This window comes from Kogia breviceps, chromosome 10 (assembly GCF_026419965.1).
Source record: "Kogia breviceps isolate mKogBre1 chromosome 10, mKogBre1 haplotype 1, whole genome shotgun sequence".
Classification (NCBI taxonomy): Eukaryota; Metazoa; Chordata; class Mammalia; order Artiodactyla; family Physeteridae; genus Kogia; species Kogia breviceps.
Genome location: NC_081319.1, coordinates 66,250,891 through 66,270,415, shown reverse-complemented (window position 1 = coordinate 66,270,415; position 19,525 = coordinate 66,250,891). Strand labels below are relative to the sequence as shown.

At 40.2% G+C, this 19,525-nt stretch overlaps 1 protein-coding gene across 1 annotated transcript in view; it reads left to right on the top strand.

The window, feature by feature from the left end:
* The first annotated feature begins 3,202 nt into the window (after positions 1-3,202).
* FAM83B (family with sequence similarity 83 member B) overlaps positions 3,203-19,525 on the top strand; it is a 76,912-nt gene continuing 60,589 nt past the window's right edge. The window contains exon 1 of the mRNA XM_059076267.2: positions 3,203-3,561. The gene's annotated coding sequence lies outside the window, so the exon portion shown is untranslated. The remainder of the gene's footprint in view (positions 3,562-19,525) is intronic.

Below are 19,525 nucleotides of genomic sequence, written 5' to 3'. Positions count from 1 at the left end.
TTACTCAGGGAAAATGTTATTGATAAGCACAACTTGTTTTTTTTATTGTTAAATGTGACATTCTTTCTGTATCAATGGCTTTATCTGCCTGGAAGCCATTGCCTTGAAGTGCACTAAAATGTTTATTTTAAAGCTCTTGAAAGGACCAGAAGCTTAGTGCTCTTTTGGTCTACAAATAATGACTGAAATCTGGGAACCCACTGAAATAGCTTCTTATCATTCTTCTAAGAAGTTTTGAAGTTACAAATGTTTGTTAAAAGCAAAATAAACAGAAAAAAAAAATCACCAAGAATATAATTCTCTTTTCCAATAAACTTTATTTGCTTTTTCTCTTCTATGATTTCTGTAACTTTTATTTTTGTGAATGTTTTTGTGCATCTGTATATTACTATGTGTTATTCTATTTCATATATGCATAGTTTGTCTTCTCAGTTAAATTATAAATATGTTGAGGATCAGGAAAGAAAAAAAAAACCTGATACTACTTTTGAATCTCCTTGTGCATGTGAACTCAATGTGGGAGGTAGATCAAGGTCTGTTGAGTGTAATTTAACATCGCCACTATTTTGTTCTTGGACTTCAGTGTAATTTTGTTGAATGGGGTAAAGAAGCAATGAAGATGGACTTGCTGTCTGATCAATAAATATTGTCTTGGGAGCCTCTTAGTCAAGCATGCCATCTTCTCACTCATCTTTTTAGTTACTTTTAAAGTATTATTTGTAAAATTCTACTTTTAGTTCCTGTTTTCAACCTAACCTATCTGTTTAAAAAAATCATAGAGTTGAGAATGTATTAGGCACAGTTTTCATATGGAAAGACTGAGGGTTATGTGTGCTCTCCCACACTATCTGGCTCTTGTTCCTTACAACTATTCATTCTATCCTTTGCTATTGCCTTTCCACAATCTTTCCCTGAGTGCCTATAGACTGAGAGAGGTCCCCAACATCTCAGAAATAAATTCCACGTGACCCTGTTCCTACCTCTTCCTACTTTTCACATACATGGCTAGTTTATTTCTTTCCTTCCCTCCACTGATAACTTTCAGCAGCTCCAGTTATTTCTTATTTCAAACCCTTGAACTTCCACATCCACTCTGACCCCCAATGATACTGATTTTCAGTCTCACTGGCTGTCAGATTGGTCCCTCTGTTGTTGCTACACTTGTCACCCTTTTTACACTACAGCTGGCCTAACTGCTCTTCCTCACACCCTAGAATTTATCCTAAAGGGCATCAACTGTTAGTCATTATTTCACCATCAGTCAATACCAAGAATGTGCTTTGCAACTTTGCAATCAGGGCTCTTCACAATCTGATCCCAAGTATAATAATAGTGGCCACTTAGTATCACATATCAGTGCTATGGTAAGGGTTTTACACATACTATTTCTAATTCATAATTCTCACACCAATCTTAGGCAGTAAATAACACTGACATCATTCTGCGGCTGAAGAAGTATCTCTAAACTTTACTCCTAAACTTACCTTCCAGTGCAGCCCTGCCATACCCACGGCCACATGTGGCTATTGCTGTGTAGGGTTCCAGAACTCGCTTTTACTTTCTCACCTCTGACCTTTCACCTGCGATTTCAACATCTAGTTATATGTCAGCTTCCATCTTCTGCTGTCTGCTCATCAGTCAGGACCCAATTCAAACTCCAACATTTCTATTCTGTCAGCATTCCCCAGTAATCTAAGCAGTTAATCATTTCTTCCTCTTACCTGTAAAGTACACAGAGCCTTTCCACTTAAAGTTCTACTGCCTTGTCTAGTAGCTCCCTTTCCTGTACATGCGTCCTCTTTCCTCACCTAGCTTGCGGGATACTTATGGTGTCAGGTCAATTTTATACATTCTCTCATCCCACTAAGGATGGAAAGCCCTTAGCATAGCGCCCTTAATGGATTCTTCCTCTCTACTGATACTTTCCTCTCTTTTGCTTTGAATAATTAACATTTTAGTAGATATAGATTTCATTTGATTTATGTACGAATGCATATGTTAATAAAATTCAACTTCCCACGGGCCCCTTTTAATTTTAGTCTAAATGTACTTGCTATTTTTTAAATAGGATAAGCATATATTTATGAACATAGTTTCGAAATGCTCATAAATATTGTTCTCTTAATGCAGCATTATTTTTGAACACCAGCAAATGAAGATCCACACAGAGAACATGGATTGAGTGAGTCAGAAGATTTCATGCCAAAAATGAAGACCAGAATTGCAAAACTATAAAAAGGTGAGACATGGAAATTAGCAGAAACAGAAGAAAGAAGTTAAATGTGTAAAACAAGAATATTCTGCGCATGCTGTTGAAGAAACTACAGATAGCAGATACCACAATCTGGAAATTTAGCTTTGTGATGTGCTGGAACTTACTTTTACTTTCCACCTTTGTCCTTTGCTCTGTTTCAACATCTAGAATCTGTACATTTCATTCTCCTGTGTCTATTCATCAGTCAGGACTTAATTCAAATCTCAACAGTTTAGCATTTTCCTCAAGTGTTTTATTCAGGGCAAAATAGCCATGAAAGTCATTTAAAAAGTCAATTCCAGCTTATGATAATTGACATATCATGCCAGAAGTTTAAAATATGCCTATTTTCCCTAAGTTTCATTCTTTCCCTACTAGGCTGCATTTTAAACATTTGCTGCAAATGGCTAGATCTTGAAGACGACGTGCTTATACAATTATTAAAAACACTCGAAACAGATTTACTGAGATGTAGAAGAAAAATATAAAATTAATTTCATTAATTGCTGCAATTATTTTATATTAAAACCAAATGATAGTGTCTCTATGTCCATAACATTTCTCCATAGCACCCCACCTAGTGACCTGCTTTTCGCGCAGGTATTCCTTTCATCCAAATCAGTAATCAAGACAAGGCAAAGTCAGTCCCACATCTTTGATGATACTTAAAATTCTTTCTTACAAAAAGATAAATTCACAAGCAGTTTGTCTTCCACCTTTCCACTTCCTGCTCTCCTCCAAGGCCGGACACACTCGGGCGGTGGGGTAGGGTCTGCATTGCGGGCTGTGGATGGGAATTATCTCCCTGGAGCTGAGTCCATCCGCTCCCTGGGGGTGGTACCACCCAGGATCTCACCCAGCCGTCCCCCCGCCCCCGCGCATTCCTGAGCCCGGGACGCACGGGGGATGGGAGCTGAATGCCGCTCCGTGAGCCCAGCCCCTGCCCAGGTGAGCGCTGCCGCCCTCCGGGCTCTGCTCGCCCGGCCGGGATGTCGCGACTTGTAGTTGCTGGTAGTCCCGAGGGTGGACAGGAAAGAAAGGCTTTCTATTTTGCTGGCCGAGGGTTGGAGGTATGAGTTAGACAGGTTCCGGGGCGCTGGCTGGCTGCGCGGGCTTCGGTGCGACCCGGCTTGGGACCTGTTGCAGCCCGTCCCCACCCCGCCCTCGCTGGCTCGGCACCTGGGCCCGGGAGGCGCGACCCGGGCGGGACCGAGCTGCCCTCCGCGCCTGACGCGCAGGTGACTCCGCACCTCCGCTTCCTGGGAAGCAAACCTTTGGCGCGGGCGCGGCTCGGGACGCTCCCGGCGGTAAGTGGGGTCCTGGCTCCCCGGCGGGCGGGGGGCGACAGGGGCGGGGATCGCGGCCAACCCGGGGAAGGCCAGGAGGAGGGCGCGAACCACCCTGGGGAGCGCGCGCGGGGGATCGGACAGTCGCCGGCGTGCAGAGTTCAGTCTCTTGCTTTTATCTGCTTTTCTTTCGTTAGCGTGTGGGTAAGAGTGAGTTGGGAAGTTTGAAAAGTTCAGTCTCAGGCGAGCTGGGTTCGGGTGCCCGGGGGATAGGCCCCGCTCGCGGTGTACTTTGGATCATTTTCCTTTTGGCTGTGGGGTCGGCGGCGGGGAGAGTCCTGGAGTCCTCCTTGGGAGGAGGGCGGCTGGATGGAGGAGGGGAACTTGGGAAAAGGTGGGGACCGCGGCTGCACAGGGCGTGGGTGTCCTTTAGACCCCGCGTGGGGAACAGAACTCAAAAGGGAAAGTAAAAGTTTACCTTGACACACTCTCCTATTTGTATCCCGCCCCGCTTCTGCTCTCAGATTAATCCAGACTTCTGCTTTTCAAACTTTAGTTCCCCTGAGCCTGAATCTGTGACCTTGATTAGCTCACCCGGTCATTCTGGTTCCTATCAGATTTTGAGAACCACCGCTCTGGGGTGGTGGTGGCCTTAAAAGGAGAGGGGACTGCTCCTGGAAAGTCACATGGAGACTTGAGGTCTGTTCTTTGTGTCGTGTTGGGAGAATTATTACCTATATGGGGTGGGGAGGTGGTGAAGAGGAAGATAATGTATGCGTGTTAGTAGTTGGAATCACGGGTATGTGAAGAGACACTGGTGCTTTATAGGGAAGAGACTGGAGATTTGGGAACACAGGACCTCATGGAGACTGTGCCCCTAGGGATGTGCTTATACATTATAGCCTCTCAACCCCAGCAGTGGAGATAAAAGCTAAGAAGGCCAGGACACTCGGGAAGAGTGGTGCTGGTAGCCAGCAGTCAAGGCCAGACGCTGATGTCCAGTAGCTCCTTTCCACATTCCCACTTGATAGACATAATGCTAGGTTACCAAGCAGGCACCTCCCCTCTTTCCCTTTCTCATCCCAAACACAGGCCGGAGCCCCAGGGAAATCCATGACTGAGGCTGAATCAGTCCTGACAAGAAATACGAAAGGGAGCAGGGATGAAAGGGGCTCAGTAGAGGAAGCTGGTCTTTTTGGTTTGCCAAACTAACAAAAGAACAAGAGTGGCGTGGATCCGGATGGGGTGGGGGTGAAGCCGGTCTTGGTTTTGTTTGATTTCTCCCTGTCTTCCTGCAGTTCCTAGCATGATAGAGGCCCCCACGCCATCCAGTCCAAATTTCACCCGTTGCTTTTGAGCTCACGGCACACGTGGTGTACATACCTGTGAAGGATGCTGGCGGCACCCTGCAGAGCCTGCCTGAGGGGCTGGGTGGATCCTGCCTTTCAAGCTGGCGCGTTTTAGACCCCAGTTGCTCAGAATATACTGTGGGAAGCATCACCCATTGAACAACTGCTGAAAGGGGTTGCGAACATGGAGACAAGCCACACCTCTTGTTGCTGACTCAGTGATGTTTTTTGTGGTTACTCTCTGGAGATTGTTACTTTAACTGTAACTGACTAAACTTTTGGGGGATGGTTATTCTTTCTAGTACATCCCCTCCTGCTAGCAGACCCCTTACAGTTTATGGTAGAGCTTTTCTTGGCCATGACTTACTGACCAGAAACAACTCACCTCCTTACTTCCAGTTCCATTACATTATACACCTGTGAGTTTCCAAGATGTAACAGGGTCTTGTGAATCTTTCAGTGAAAATGTGATTCCAGTAAATCAGGCCTCTTCTGTAATGTAAATCTGGTTGGAGGAGACCTTTTGAAAAGGCCCCACTCTTAGCTTAATTTAACTAATTATTTGTAAAGTTACAAGTTGCCCTTGTTTAGCTAGTTAGGTAAGTTCATGTGTCTCCCACTGTAACCTGCCGAGTATGTGTGTCCCAGGGATGTTCCACAATTTCACAGCATCTGTTAAACAGTGTTAAAAATGTCTTTTTGATCACTTAATTATATCTAATCTGGAAGTGAAGTGTATTTTAGAACTTTGTTGGTGAATTTATCATTTGAAAATCAGAATATACTCCACAACCCCCAGCACCCTGGAAACAGAATTCTAAATGATGGATTTTAGGGGTTCCATGGTTTAAATTTTATACAAATAGCACCTAAGCTCCATCAAGAATTAAATCCACCAACCACCAATTTCTCTGAGAAAATTTTCTGGAGCCTTCAGATGACTCTTCCTTCCTCCTGAGGTGGGCCAGTGGGCTTTGGCACTGTTTGAGGTACCTATCCCAGCCCACAAGGTAGAGTCGGGAGCCCACTGGGATTGGCATTGCCAATCAGGGGAGATGAGTACCGTGCGCAGCTGACACAGGACGGGGTGGGGGGGGATGGTGGGCTCCAGTAGAAAGGGTATGTGTGGAGGTGAACTTGAATGGGAGCAAGTTGGCTTCCATTTGGGAAGGAGGGTTTTTAAGGAGTCAGTATGCTAGCATGCGTAGGAGGTAGGGGCTGGGGATCAGGGAGGTAAAAGATGTTTTGAGCAGCTGTGATGCTGTGAGGAAGATGAGCCTGGGTTGGAGAGATGATACCAATATAAGGGATATTCACCCACTGGACACATCTCCATTGCAAAGTGCTTGAGTCACATGATCATGGCTTCTATGCGGAACTTTTCCTCGGAGGACATCTAATTACTACCCAGTGTGTAATTTGTTTTATTTTCACACTGTCCTTTGGAGTGAGCCCAGATGTCCCCTAGAGGCACGTGCCATTTATCCTTTGAGTTATGTGTCAAATAATTTGTATACTCTGCCCTTCCTTGGGGAAGGTAAGGTGGTAGTAGTGGTCAGCCTCTTGAGTACTGGCATAGGGTCTGGTGTAACCTCCATGTGTATGTATATAAATGACAGCCAGTAGGCAGTGGTCTATTTTCAAGAGTTTATACAAAAGCTGTGCAGTCATGATGTGTAAAGGTTATAACTTTGTGCTCTTGGGCCCTATCCATTCATTCAACATATATATATTGACAATTATGCACCAAGCAATGTGTTCTACTCTGGGAATGTAAGGGTAACAAGATCCTGTTCTTGGATCTCAGGAAGCTCACAGTTAGGAACCTAATAAGTACAAACTGATATTAAAGGATCAGGTCCCTTTACTTAGAAGATCTCAGCAGATATTGTATATGTTCATTAATCATTTGTGAAATTGAACATTAGCAGACCTGAGTTAGTGGTGATTTGGGATGGAGTATTTAAATTCTCTCAACCTCTCAAGTTTTTCACCGGTGTGAAAGGGCTTGGATACATGATCATTGGTGTATCCCATTGTACTCTGAAATTCTCTGTGATTGCTTTTAATTGAGGGTACCATAAAATAGGGTTAACTAAGGTCTCCCCAAGGTATCACTGGAATCTCGTTATTTCCACTTCTATTGTCCAACTTTCATTTCAAAGGGTTTTAGTTCTCTATTTATTGTCATGTTGCGTCTCAGATTGCATAAGCATCACTCACTTGGGGAAGAAAAGGCAGTTTTCAGAGCACTAAAAAGCGGCATCTTCCACCTCAATGGCTGTAATAGAGTCACTTACCATGGGATGTCTGTCTGGGCTGTCTTTTATATACATGCAGAAGCAATGATGGCTTCACTTCTAAACAGCGCGTTGCTCCAAATACTCAGTATCATCTGACTCATTCAATAGCTGTTTCCTGATGTTTTTTTAAAAATGTATTTTTTCTCAAGTAAACGTTAACTCCTGAATTATTGGTTTGAAAAACGTGAAAAAAAAAGTAAGGTGTTTTTAGAGTAAGGAACTGTTGACAGTGTTTCCCAATGATTTCAGGGTTTTTTTTTGCAGTCTCAACCGTTCCTTTGCTTTCCAATCTTACTGTCCATTTAACCTTTTTGGCCTCTCTTTGTCCCTTCTCGTTCCTTCTCTTCCTTTTCTTTCTTTTCCTCAGTCTTCTCTTCCTTTCTTTGCTCCTCCATCTCATCCTTTCTCTCGTCTTCTTTTGCTACCTCACCTTTCATCTTTTCTCTGTCTAGCCCTCCCATTCCCTACTTCTGTTTGTCTGTTTCTCCATTTGTTCACCTGTTTATTTATTTATCTTTCTCCATTTCCATCTGTCATCTCCATCAGTATAGGTTTCTACTTTGGTACATTATATGTTTCTAAAAATCTGTAAAATCAAATTATATTAAAAAAACACATTACAAGGGAAATTTTATTCTCTGACAGCCAAAATATAAATAAAATTGCCAGTTACACTTTAATGTTAAATACAATATTTAACAATACATTTCTAGAATTTTATGCATTTGAAAATTTGTTTTTTCCTTCCTAATGGAACAGGTGTATAATGATCATCTGTTTAAAATGAAAGATTTGCCTCATTTGGCAATCCAATCATTTCTGTCTTTGCCTTATTAGTATTTTTTTTAACATCTTTATTGGAGTATAATTGCTTTACAATGGTGTGTTAGTTTCTGCTTTACAACAAAGTGAATCAGTTATACATATACATATGTTCCCATATCTCTTCCCTCTTGCATCTCCCTCCCTCCCACCCTCCCTATCCCACCCCTCTAGGTGGTCACAAACCACCTAGCTGATCTCCCTGTGTTACGCAACTGCTTCCCACTAGCTATCCACCCTACGTTTGGTAGTGTATATATGTCCATGCCACTCTCTCACTTCGTCACAGCTTACCCTTCCCCGTGCCCATATCCTCAAGTCCATGCTCCAGTAGTTTTGTGTTTTATTCCCGTCCTACCCCTAGTCTCTTCATGACATTTTTTTCTTAGATTCCATATATATGTGTTAGCATACAGTATTTGTTTTTCTCCTTCTGACTTACTTCACTCTGTATGACATACTCCAGGTCAATCCACTTCACTACAAATAACTCAGTTTCATTTCTTTTTATGGCTGAGTAATATTCCATTGTATATATGTGCCACATCTTCTTTATCCATTCATCTGTTGATGGACACTTAGGTTGCTTCCATGTCCTGGCTATTGTAAATAGAGCTGCAATGAACATTTTGGTACATGACTCTTTTTGAATTATGGTTTTCTCAGGGTATATGCCCAGTAGTGGGATTGCAGTGTCGTATGGTAGTTCTATTTTTAGTTTTTTAAGGAACCTCCATACTGTTCTCCATAGTGGCTGGATCAATTTACATTCCCACCAACAGTGCAAGAGTGTTCCCTTTTCTCCACAACCTCTCCAGCATTTATGGTTTCTAGATTTTTTGATGATGGCCATTCTGACCAGTGTGAGATGATATCTCATTGTAGTTTTGTTTTGCATTTCTCTAATGATTAATGATATTGAGCATTCTTTCATGTGTTTGTTGGCAATCCGTATATCTTCTTTGGAGATGTCTATTTAGGTCTTCTACCCATTTTTGGATTGGGTTGTTTGTTGTTTTGTTATTGAGCTGCATGAGTTGCTTATAAATTTTGGAGATTAATCCTTTGTCACTTGCTTCATTTGCAACTATTTTCTCCCATTCTGAGGGTTGTATTTTGGTCTTGTTTATGGTATCCTTTGCTGTTCAAAAGCTTTTAAGTTTCATTAGGTCCCATTTGTTTATTTTTGTTTTTATTTCCATTTCTCTAGGAGGTGGGTCAAAAAGGATCTTGCTGTGATTTATGTCATAGAGTGTTCTGCCTATGTTTTCCTCTAAGACTTTGATAGTGTCTGGCCTTACATTTAGATCTTTAACCCATTTTGAGTTTATTTTTGTGTACGGTGTTAGGGAGTGTTCTAATTTCATCCTTTTACATGTAGCTGTCCAGTTTTCTCAGCACCTCTTATTGAAGAGGCTGTCTGTTCTCCACTGTATATTCTTGCCTCCTTTATCAAAGATAAGGTGACCATATGTGTGTGGGTTTATCTCTGGGCTTTCTATTCCATTGATCTATATTTCTGTTTTTGTGCCAGTACCCTACTGTCTTGATTACTATAGCTTTGTAGTATAGTCTGAAGTCAGGGAGCCTGATTCCTCCAGCTCCATTTTTCTTTCTCAAGATTGCTTTGACTATTCAGGATCTTTTGTGTTTCCATACAAATTGTGTATTTGCCTTGATTATATTCCTTTTATTAGATAAGCATTTTATCACTACCATGGAGATTTTCATTTATCTATTTTTCAAAAACTTATAAGCTCAAGTTAGAATAAAATATTCAAATAAGAATGCAAATAAGACAGTAAAAAGAGGGTAACGATGTTTTGAAACTGCATATTGACATGCTGACAGCCTTACTGGGCAGTAAATTGAAATGCTTCTTAGTTGATGGATTAAAGACTGGATTTATCACAGAAGAGTTACTTTGAGTGTCTAATGCAGAAAAAGTAACAGGTCAAAAGGACTAAGTAAGGGACCACTTTTACATATAATTGAATCTTGCTTTTTAAAATTCTCAATAGAAAAATGATACTAAAGAAAATTGAAATGATAGCCTATGTCTACAATTTCCGTGTCTGTTAATGTGAGGCTAAAAACATCAGCCTCTAAACATTGAAAGTAACATGAAAAGTGCTTTATTACAAAAGCATTTGTTTGTGCAATTGGCCAATTCTTGTACATTCACATCTAAAGGTGTTCCCTGAGAAATCAGTCACATCTGGTACATCCTCAAAGCCTTAATTCAGAGCCCTGTTATTAAGGCAGTGTCTTCAAACTATATTAAATCCCATGTTTTGTTTATAGAGTAGACTTACTCCCAGTTAACAGGTTGCATCTTGTATGTAGAAGAGTTAGGATAAGAAACCTAAAGGGAAAAGAGCATAACATCTATTCAAGGCCATTGGTTCCCAAATGTGATTCCCCAGAAATTTGGGACAGGAGCCCTAGATCATCCTAAGTAGGTGTGTACACAAATCACATGTGGAGTAAGTGACTTGATAAAATCATTAATGATTTGAGTTAAAGAAACAAATTGTTACTTTTGATTTTAATATCACAGCATAGTAATACCATTATCTGGTGGAGACCTTCAATAGTTGTTTATTTTGTATACTTTCCATGTGAATGACTTTCTTGATTTGTACAGAGGATGGTTACAACTGAAGCACAGAGAAGATAGCTTTTGATAATGTAACCAGTGATAATACACCTTCAGAACAGTGCCAGGGTCTTTCCACTTGAAAATGTACATTGTTGTAGGGACTGCTTGTCATTACAGTTTCCCAGGTTAGAACCATGGTCAGAGAGATTAAAACAGTTACGAAGAGAGATCACAGGGAACTCAGGTTACTGTTTCCCTGAAATCCACAAGACCCAGAATCCATTATACAAATCGAGCAGCATTTTACACATTTAAGAAATGTGTTTCTTTATTTAGACCTGATTAACTAATTTCTACGTGTGCAATTGTTTTATAAACAAGTGAGAGGAGCCAATGAAGAAGCTTAGTAAGAAATCAATAAAAGGGCGGAACTAGCATGGGCTAGTTTTCCAATCACATTGTTTTAGGGGGAATTTCTGGGAGAAAATAAAAGAGGATCACTTTATTTCAACTGTGATATAGCTAGCTAAGAACATCCGGTGGTATGTTTTGGGGTGTCTGTGAGCTTATTATGATTTTAGGCAGCCTCCCTGCTATTGGGTGGGGTTGTGTTCCTGTCTTGCTAGTTGTTTGGCACAGGGTGTCTAGCACTGTAGCTTGCTGGTCTTTGAGTGGAGCTGGGTCTTAGTGTTGAGATGGAGATCTCTGAGAGAGCTTTCGCCATTTGATATTACGTGGGGCCGGGAGGTCTCTGCTGGACCAATGTCCTAAACTCAGCTCTCCCACCTCAGAGGCTCAGGCCTGACACCCAGCTGGAGCACCAAGACCCTGTCAGCCACATGGCTCTAGCTTCTTCCTAAAGCGGACACATTCTCATAAATATTTCAAGATATCTAGAAGAAAGTGCTAGTCTTGTACTGACTAAGCCTGTGGATCTCAGCAACCTCAGCACACACCTTTTTTTCTTTCCTGATGAAAAGTACAGAGCTTACACCTTTTCACTCAAAGGAAGCATTTTACGTCCTCTCTCTGGCGTTTCTGAATTGCCATCTTCACTTCTCTTGCTTTGGGGTCGTTATTAAGTAAAATAAGGGTCACTTGAGCACAATCCCTGTGACACCCCAGTCGGTCTGATAACCCAGACGGCCACCAAGTGACTCACGTACAAGTTTTACGTACCTTTAGAATGGAGAGATTTACATACATTTCGAAACCATAATCTGGCTTTGTAACAGGATAATTTATTGGAAAATTAGAAACCTCACACTGCTATGTTTTATCACGTTGTTAAAAAAAAATGTGGACTTTTAAACTTCTCTGGGCTGCTCTGGAATATATAGTCGATGCCAGTTTCACCTTAATGATATACCAAACGTCTGTAATCATAACTCATTTAAACACAGAATGAATCCTTTCTTCCTGCTGAAATAATAATAGAACTGACATTAATAACAGGTGAAATGAGTCATGCTTTACAGCTAATTTGTATCACTATTTCCGTTGAAAAACATAAGACTTTAAACTTAAAAATTAAAGATGATATAAACAGATGGAGAGATATACCATGTTCTTGGATGGAAAGAATCAACATTGTGAAAATGACTACACTACACAAAGCAATCTACAGATTCAATGCAATCCTTATCAAACTACCAATGGCATTTTTTTTCACAGAACTAGAACAAAAAATTTCACAATTTGTATGGAAACACAAAAGATCCTGAATAGCCAAAGCAGTCTTGAGAAAGAAAAATGGAGCTGGAGGAATCAGGCTCCCTGACTTCAGACCATACTACAAAGCTACAATAATCAAGACAGTAGGATACTGGCACAAAAACAGAAATATAGATCAATGGAATAAGATAGAAAGCCCAGAGATAAACCCACACACATATGGTCACTTTATCTTTGATAAAGGAGGCAAGAATGTACAATGGAGAAAAGAATGCCTCTTCAGTAAGTGGTGCTGGGAAATCAGGACACTTAACATTTAAAAGAATGAAATTAGAACACTGCCTAACACCGTACACAAAAATAAACTCAAAATGGATTAAAGCCCTAAATATAAGGCCAGACACTATAAAACTCTTAGAGGAAAACATAGGAAGAACACTCTATGACATAAATCACAGCAAGATCCTTTTTGACCTACCTCCTAGAGAAATGGAAATAAAAACAAAAATAAACAAATGGGACCCAATGAAACTTAAAATCTTTTGCACAGCAAAGGAAACCATAAACAAGATGAAAAGACAACCCTCAGAATGGGAGAAAGTATCTGCAAACAAAGCAACTGACAAAGGAATAATCTCCAGAATATACAAGCAGCTCATGAAGCTCAATATCAAGAAAACAAAAACCCAATCCAATAATGGGCAGAAGACCTAAATAGACATTTCTTCAAAGAAGATATACAGATTGCCAATAAACATATGAAAGGATGCTTAACATCACTAATCATTAGAGAAATGCAAATCAAAACTACAATGAGATATCACCTCACACCGGTCAGAATGGCCATCATCAAAAAATCTACAAAGCATAATTGCTGGAGAGGGTGTGGAGAAAAGGGAACCCTCTTTCACTGTTGGTGGGAATGTAAATTGATCCAGCCACTATGGAGAACAGTATGGAGGTTCCTTACAAAACTAAAACTAGAACTACCATATGACCCAGCAATCCCACTACTGGGCATATATCCTGAGAAAACCATAGGTCAAAAAGAGATATGTACCACAGTGTTCACTGCAGGACTATTTACAATAGCCAGGACATGGAAGCAACCTAAGTGTCCATCGACTGATGAATGGATCAAGAAGATGTGGAACATATATAAAATGGAATATTACTCAGCCATAAAAAGAAACGAAATTGAGTTATTTGTAGTGAGGTGAATGGACCTAGAGTCAGTCATATAGAGTGAAGTAAGTCAGAAAGAGAAAAACAAATACTGTATGCTAACACATATATATAGAATCTAAAAAAAAAAAAAAAATGCTTCTGATGAACCTAGGAGAAGGACAGGAATAAAGACACAGATGTAGAGAATGGACTTGAAGACACGGGGAGGGGAAAGGGTAAGCTGGGACGAAGTGAGAGAGTCACATTGACATATACACACTACCAAGTGTAAAATAGCTAGTGGGAAGCAGCTGCATAGCACAGGGAGATCAGCTCGGTGCTTTGTGACCACCTAGAGGGGTGGCATTGGGAGGGTGGGAATGAGACACAAGAGGGAGGGCTTTTGAGGATATAAGTATATATATAGATGATTCACTTTGTTATACAGCAGAAACTAACACACCATTGTAAAGCAATCATACTCTAGTAAAGATGTTTAAAAAAAGGTTAAATGCACAGAAGCCATTTTCAGAATGACTTCAACATAATTAAACATTTCCAAATACAAATTTTTGTTAGAATCCCCAAGTGATACTTGATAACATCTCCATTCTCCTGACAAAGAGCTCATTTGAAATAAGTGTTTGTGTTTTTTGATAGAGATCTCTGGATTTATCTAATGACTTACAGCAGTCACTGGGTTTCTAATTATTTTCTTAAAAGTGCTTTACAAATGGGTAATATTTTGTATTATCAAAAAATTAACCTCTAGTTAATATAAACAAGTAGTTGCTTCAATCTTTAAAAGTTCTGCATGGGTATTATCGTTTTATAAAAAAATTTATATTTTGGCATTTTTTAGCCTATCATACTTCAATCACCTCTCATTCTCTTACTTTGAGTTATTAAGGCAGTATGTGATTAGCTTATTATTTAACAATTATGTCCATCCTGAGCATTAATGAATGTGCTAAACAGAGAGTCTCCTCTATCCCAGAGCTCCTAGTCTAGTGAAGGAGGTATAGCAGATAAGGCCTTTAATTGATGCATCAGATGTGATAACAGGTGCCACGAGTGCTGTGGCACTCCTTGCCCTGGTTCTGGTCCTGACCCCTGAGAGTTGGGGATGACACTGTGCATCTCTGAGCTACTTACTAAGACCTCGTTAACCACATGTAGTTATTTTAATTTTATTTTTTTCTTTGTGGTCCGTGTGACCATAGCTTTGTTTTCTGGACATTTTGTACTTTTTCATGTGTTGCTTTGTAATAATTATTAGACTGCAGAGTCTAATAATTATTATATGCAGAGTTTTAAATTACCTATTACAGTCAACTTAGCACATGACTGAAAAAAAGAGGAGAACATTCTAAAGTCAAAAATAACTGTTGGGGGCTTCCCTGGTGGCACAGTGGTTGAGAGTCCTCCTGCTGATGCAGGGGACATGGGTTCGTGCCCCGGTCCGGGAACATCCCACATGCCGCAGAGCGGCTGGGCCCTTGAGCCATGGCCGCTGAGCCTGTGCGTCCCGAGCCTGTGCTCCGCAACGGGAGAGGCCACAACAGTGAGAGGCCACAACAGTGAGAGGCCCATGTACCGAAAAAAAAAAAAAAACAAACAAAACACCCAAAACTGTTGGGATACTTCTTTTATCAACTTTCTCTTTCCCCGGTGCCAACAATACATATTCATTGATACACATCTGGCAAATACAGAAACGTGTAAAAAAGTTTTAAAACATCACCCATAGAACCACCACTCTAAGACAAGCACTCTCATTTTTATGTGTGTATTTCCTTTTGGTTTTGGATGAATTTTCTTTAGTTATAATTTTGCTCTTGTAGTTTGGTAGCCTGCTTGTTGTCCATATAGCATCATAACAGAAGCATTTTTGCCTGGTATTAAAACTACTAGAGACACCTGACTTTCTTGGGTTTTTTGTTCATTTGTTTTGCATTTGTGTATAATGTTGTTTATTTAACTTCAAAAACATGAAGCTAAACTGTGAAGGTTGACTCTGGAGAATCCAGGACAGGGCATAGTAGGCAGGTCTTTGTTACACCTGACTAAGAAATGCTTTCCTAACCACTTCCTTGCTTCCAAAACAAAGTTCGTGAGTTTGTGGGTATCCCAGGTCTCTTCAGAAGGCAAAATAAATATAATCTTAAAATTTTAAAGCAAAGGGTCCCCCGGGAAGCCAATTTGTGACACATTATAGGACTCTATCCAAAAATAGGTCCTCTGTGTGATTACATACAGAAAGAGGGTTCTCAGTAAGAAAGAGAAAAATAGAGCCTTATTACTGAATAAAACTCCTTCCTATATGACTACCTCACCATTTTTAGCAGTTTTTGTGGCTGATATATAGAGTAAAGCTTTTATCTCATTTAGTCTTTATAGAAACCCTTTGCTATCAGTACTGTTATTTTACCTGTTTTCCTGGTGAGGAACATGAGGTTTTGAGCCCTGAAATAATGAAGACCTAGGTCTTACAACCAGTATGTGGCAGAGCAGAAGTCAAATCCTGGGCCATCTTTCCCACTCTGGGTCACTGAGCCAACTTGTGATTTGTCATTTGCCTTTAAAATAATTCTGCTTCACCATTTCTTGTAATTAAAGACTACCCTAATATGCGTATCTTTGTGTTCTCTTTGGACTAAACATTCCAATTATTCAACTATTCTTTATGACATAATCTGCTCCCAAACCCTCCTCCATCCTATGCTTGTATAGCTAGTTTTAAATGTAAATTCAAACTTTAAAATTTATTTTATTGAGTTTAATCCTATCCAGCTGATTTATTACATTTAAGTAAATTTATATTTCACTACTTAAGATCATTTGAATTCATGTTGAATATTGATTCTGGCATCTAATATATATGCTATTGTTCAATTCCATAAACTGTATCAATGTTTTTCTATTTATTAGTCCAAATGGTTGTTACACACATTGATCAGGACCAGGCGGAGATGGAGCATTTTGGCACGAGTTACAATCCATGAGGATGACCTTGTTCCATCCATTGGAGCTTCTGGTGTACTAACATCATAATAAAACACAGTTCAGTAACAGGTTAGATATTGGTCAAAGAGTCATTTTACTCTAATTTCTCTTGCATTTTAAGCCATGCATAGAGTAATCCTCTGCAGTTTGACTATTAGGTATATGTTCTCTCAGTAAAGTGTTTATTCTTTTTCCTACAGATTTCTTTATAGGAATTACTCAATAAATCCTTCCAAATGGTAGTGAATGATTATGTTTTAATGTCATTAACATAAATTGGTGGCCTTTATTTTCTTACATTTGAACTATAGTTTAGACTGGGGGTGCAAATATATTGAAGAGCAGCCAATATAAACAAACCCTGCAATTATTTTGAGTGAAAGTGATCATCATTCTATCCCCAATTGAAAGAGATTAAGGAAACTAATAAATGATTAGATATTGAGCAAATGGAATTTTCATTTGGGATTTATAAAATGAGTTGGAGCTGCTTAGTTTTGTGCTTTTCATGAGTTTGATAAGATGGGCGATTCTGTTGGTGACCCACGTGTGGAGACATCTACACCCACACTCTGATTGCATGTGCCACGCAGGCATGTATTGCTTGGCTTGCTCTGTGGGAAGCCTGTGACCTGTGCTCTTGGATACTGGACCATTTTGTTGTAAGTGTTATTATGAAGCCAGCTTAGAATCTCCTAATACATTTGGATGCCCAAATTAGATATCAGGTTGTCCTTGGCAGCTTCAGTATTATAGTGAATTTTTAATTTAACAGTAACTTCTTTAATGTTTTAATTGTCATCTCAAATTTCTGATAATCAAAGTCAAACTTATCTTGGCAGGTACAAATTTGAACAAAGAAGAGATATATGATTTTGAACAGTGGTCCACCACAGATTATGATTTTATAAGACAGGGATGTTCTGAAACAATCCTTTATAAAACATTTTCTCATCTTCTATAAGTAGACATTTTGATACACATCATAGAGTCAGTTCTCACCACCCCCCAAAAAAAGAGTGATATGAGGCATTTTTTCCTCAATATTTGAAAGACTATAAAATGTCCCTTAGTGAAATTTGCCTAACATTGAAGTTATGTCAGAGAACTGGTTTTATAATACCACATAAACTAAAAAAACACTTGAAATTACCTGTGGAGGGTAAATTTTTTTTTTATTAAGTTCCTTTATTTTACGTTCTTTAAGGTTTACAAATAAAGACAATCCTATGTGTGTTTATATTAGCTTCCTTGTGTTGCTATAACAAACTACCACAAATTTTGTCCTGAAACAATAGAGTTTATTCTCTCACAGTTCTAGAGGCTAATAGTTTGAAATCAAGGTTTCCTCAGAACCTCATTTTCTTAGAAGGCTCTAGGGGTTAGTCTGTCCGTGGCTTTCTCTTAGCTCTGGTGTTGCCAGAAATCCTTAGCATTCCAATCTCTAACTCTGTCCTCATTTGGAGTTCTCCCTGTGTATTTGTCTATGTCCTGTCTCTTACGAAGAAGACCCTATTTCCAAATAAGATCACATTCACTGGTACTGAGGGTTAGGACTTTAACATATTTTGTTGGAGGACACAATTGAATTCATAACAGCATTCAATAGTTGAATACGAACAGCCTAAGACGGAAGTTGGGAAAAGGACCTCAAAGACACTGGCAACTTTGATCTGTTTGGTACTTTTCAGTCAAAGTCCTGATTTGGGGCCAGCTGCTTGTACATGAAATAATCATAACCTCAGACTATCTGTCACTTAAGAAGCTTGTAATTTCTCCTTGGAGCATTTTTCCACTGACCTCTTATTTCAGAAGTCTTTTCAATGAATTTTCTTAGATCAGAAACCATAAACAAATGGAGACTAGATTTGACTGTTTGCTTAATACTGCAGTTGACAAAACAGTGCATAACATTGTTAATGGGATGACAGAAAACACTACGTTTTTTGAATCCTAAAAGACTTGTGAACAAACGATTTTTGAATCTTTATAGTGCTTATACTCTAACAGATTGTTAAAACGTAAAATAGGAATGGTAGTATAATAATAATTATGGCAAAAGCTAAATATTTTAAGGGTAGTACCTCATTTATTCCTTAGAATGACCTAATGCCACTAACATGTAACTGAGCAGGACCCTATGGGGCCTTCCTGGGACAGACCCCTCCCCCATTATCTTCTGCTTTAGCTCCTCTCTGAAGTATCCCCCCATAATAGCATCTCATATTTCCTGAGTTTTTCAGATGTTAAAAACCACCACCAGGGCTTCCCTGGTGGCGCAGTGGTTGAGAGTCCGCCTGCCGATGCAGGGGATGCGGGTTCATGCCCCGGTCTGGGAAGATCCCACGTGCCGCGGAGCGGCTGGGTCCGTGAGTCATGGCTGCTGAGCCTGAGCGTCCGGAGCCTGTGCCAGTCAGAGAACTGTGCCTCAGATGATCACATTCCCTGAGATGTCCCTCCCTCACCTGGCCTTTACAAATGCTTTGCTGAAACCCTGTGAGGAGCTTGGGGTTTTTGAGTGTGAGCCACCCAAGCCGCCAGTTCTCCTCGCTGGGCCCTGCAATAAGCCTTTCTCTGCTCCAAACTCTGATGTTTCAGTTTGATTGGCTTCACTGGGGGTCAGGAACATGAACTTGCATTTGGTAACAAACACAGACTGAAGCTTGTGGACATAGGTCACTTGTCCAAGAGCTTCACAATACAGCAAGTCCTCTACATATGAACAAGTTCTGTTCCGAGAGTGCATTCCTCAGTTCAATTTGTTCGTAAGTCCCACAAAGTTAGCCTAGGTACCCAGCTAACACAATCAGAGGGCAAGCTGCAGTTTCACTCGCGCTTGACATTGATGGAACCCACGTTTGCATCTTCGACACAACTTGAAGGTTCATTATGTAGGGGACTTACGGTAATTTGGGAAGCAGGCTTTGAACCTGGTGCTGTGAGCCTGCACACAAGCTCTCACCCTCCCAGCTATGTGTTGTTTTTGTTTTCTATTCAAGGCAGATGAAATTGCTCATCAGTATAATTTGTTTTGAGGTAATTGTAGATTCACATGAAGTTGA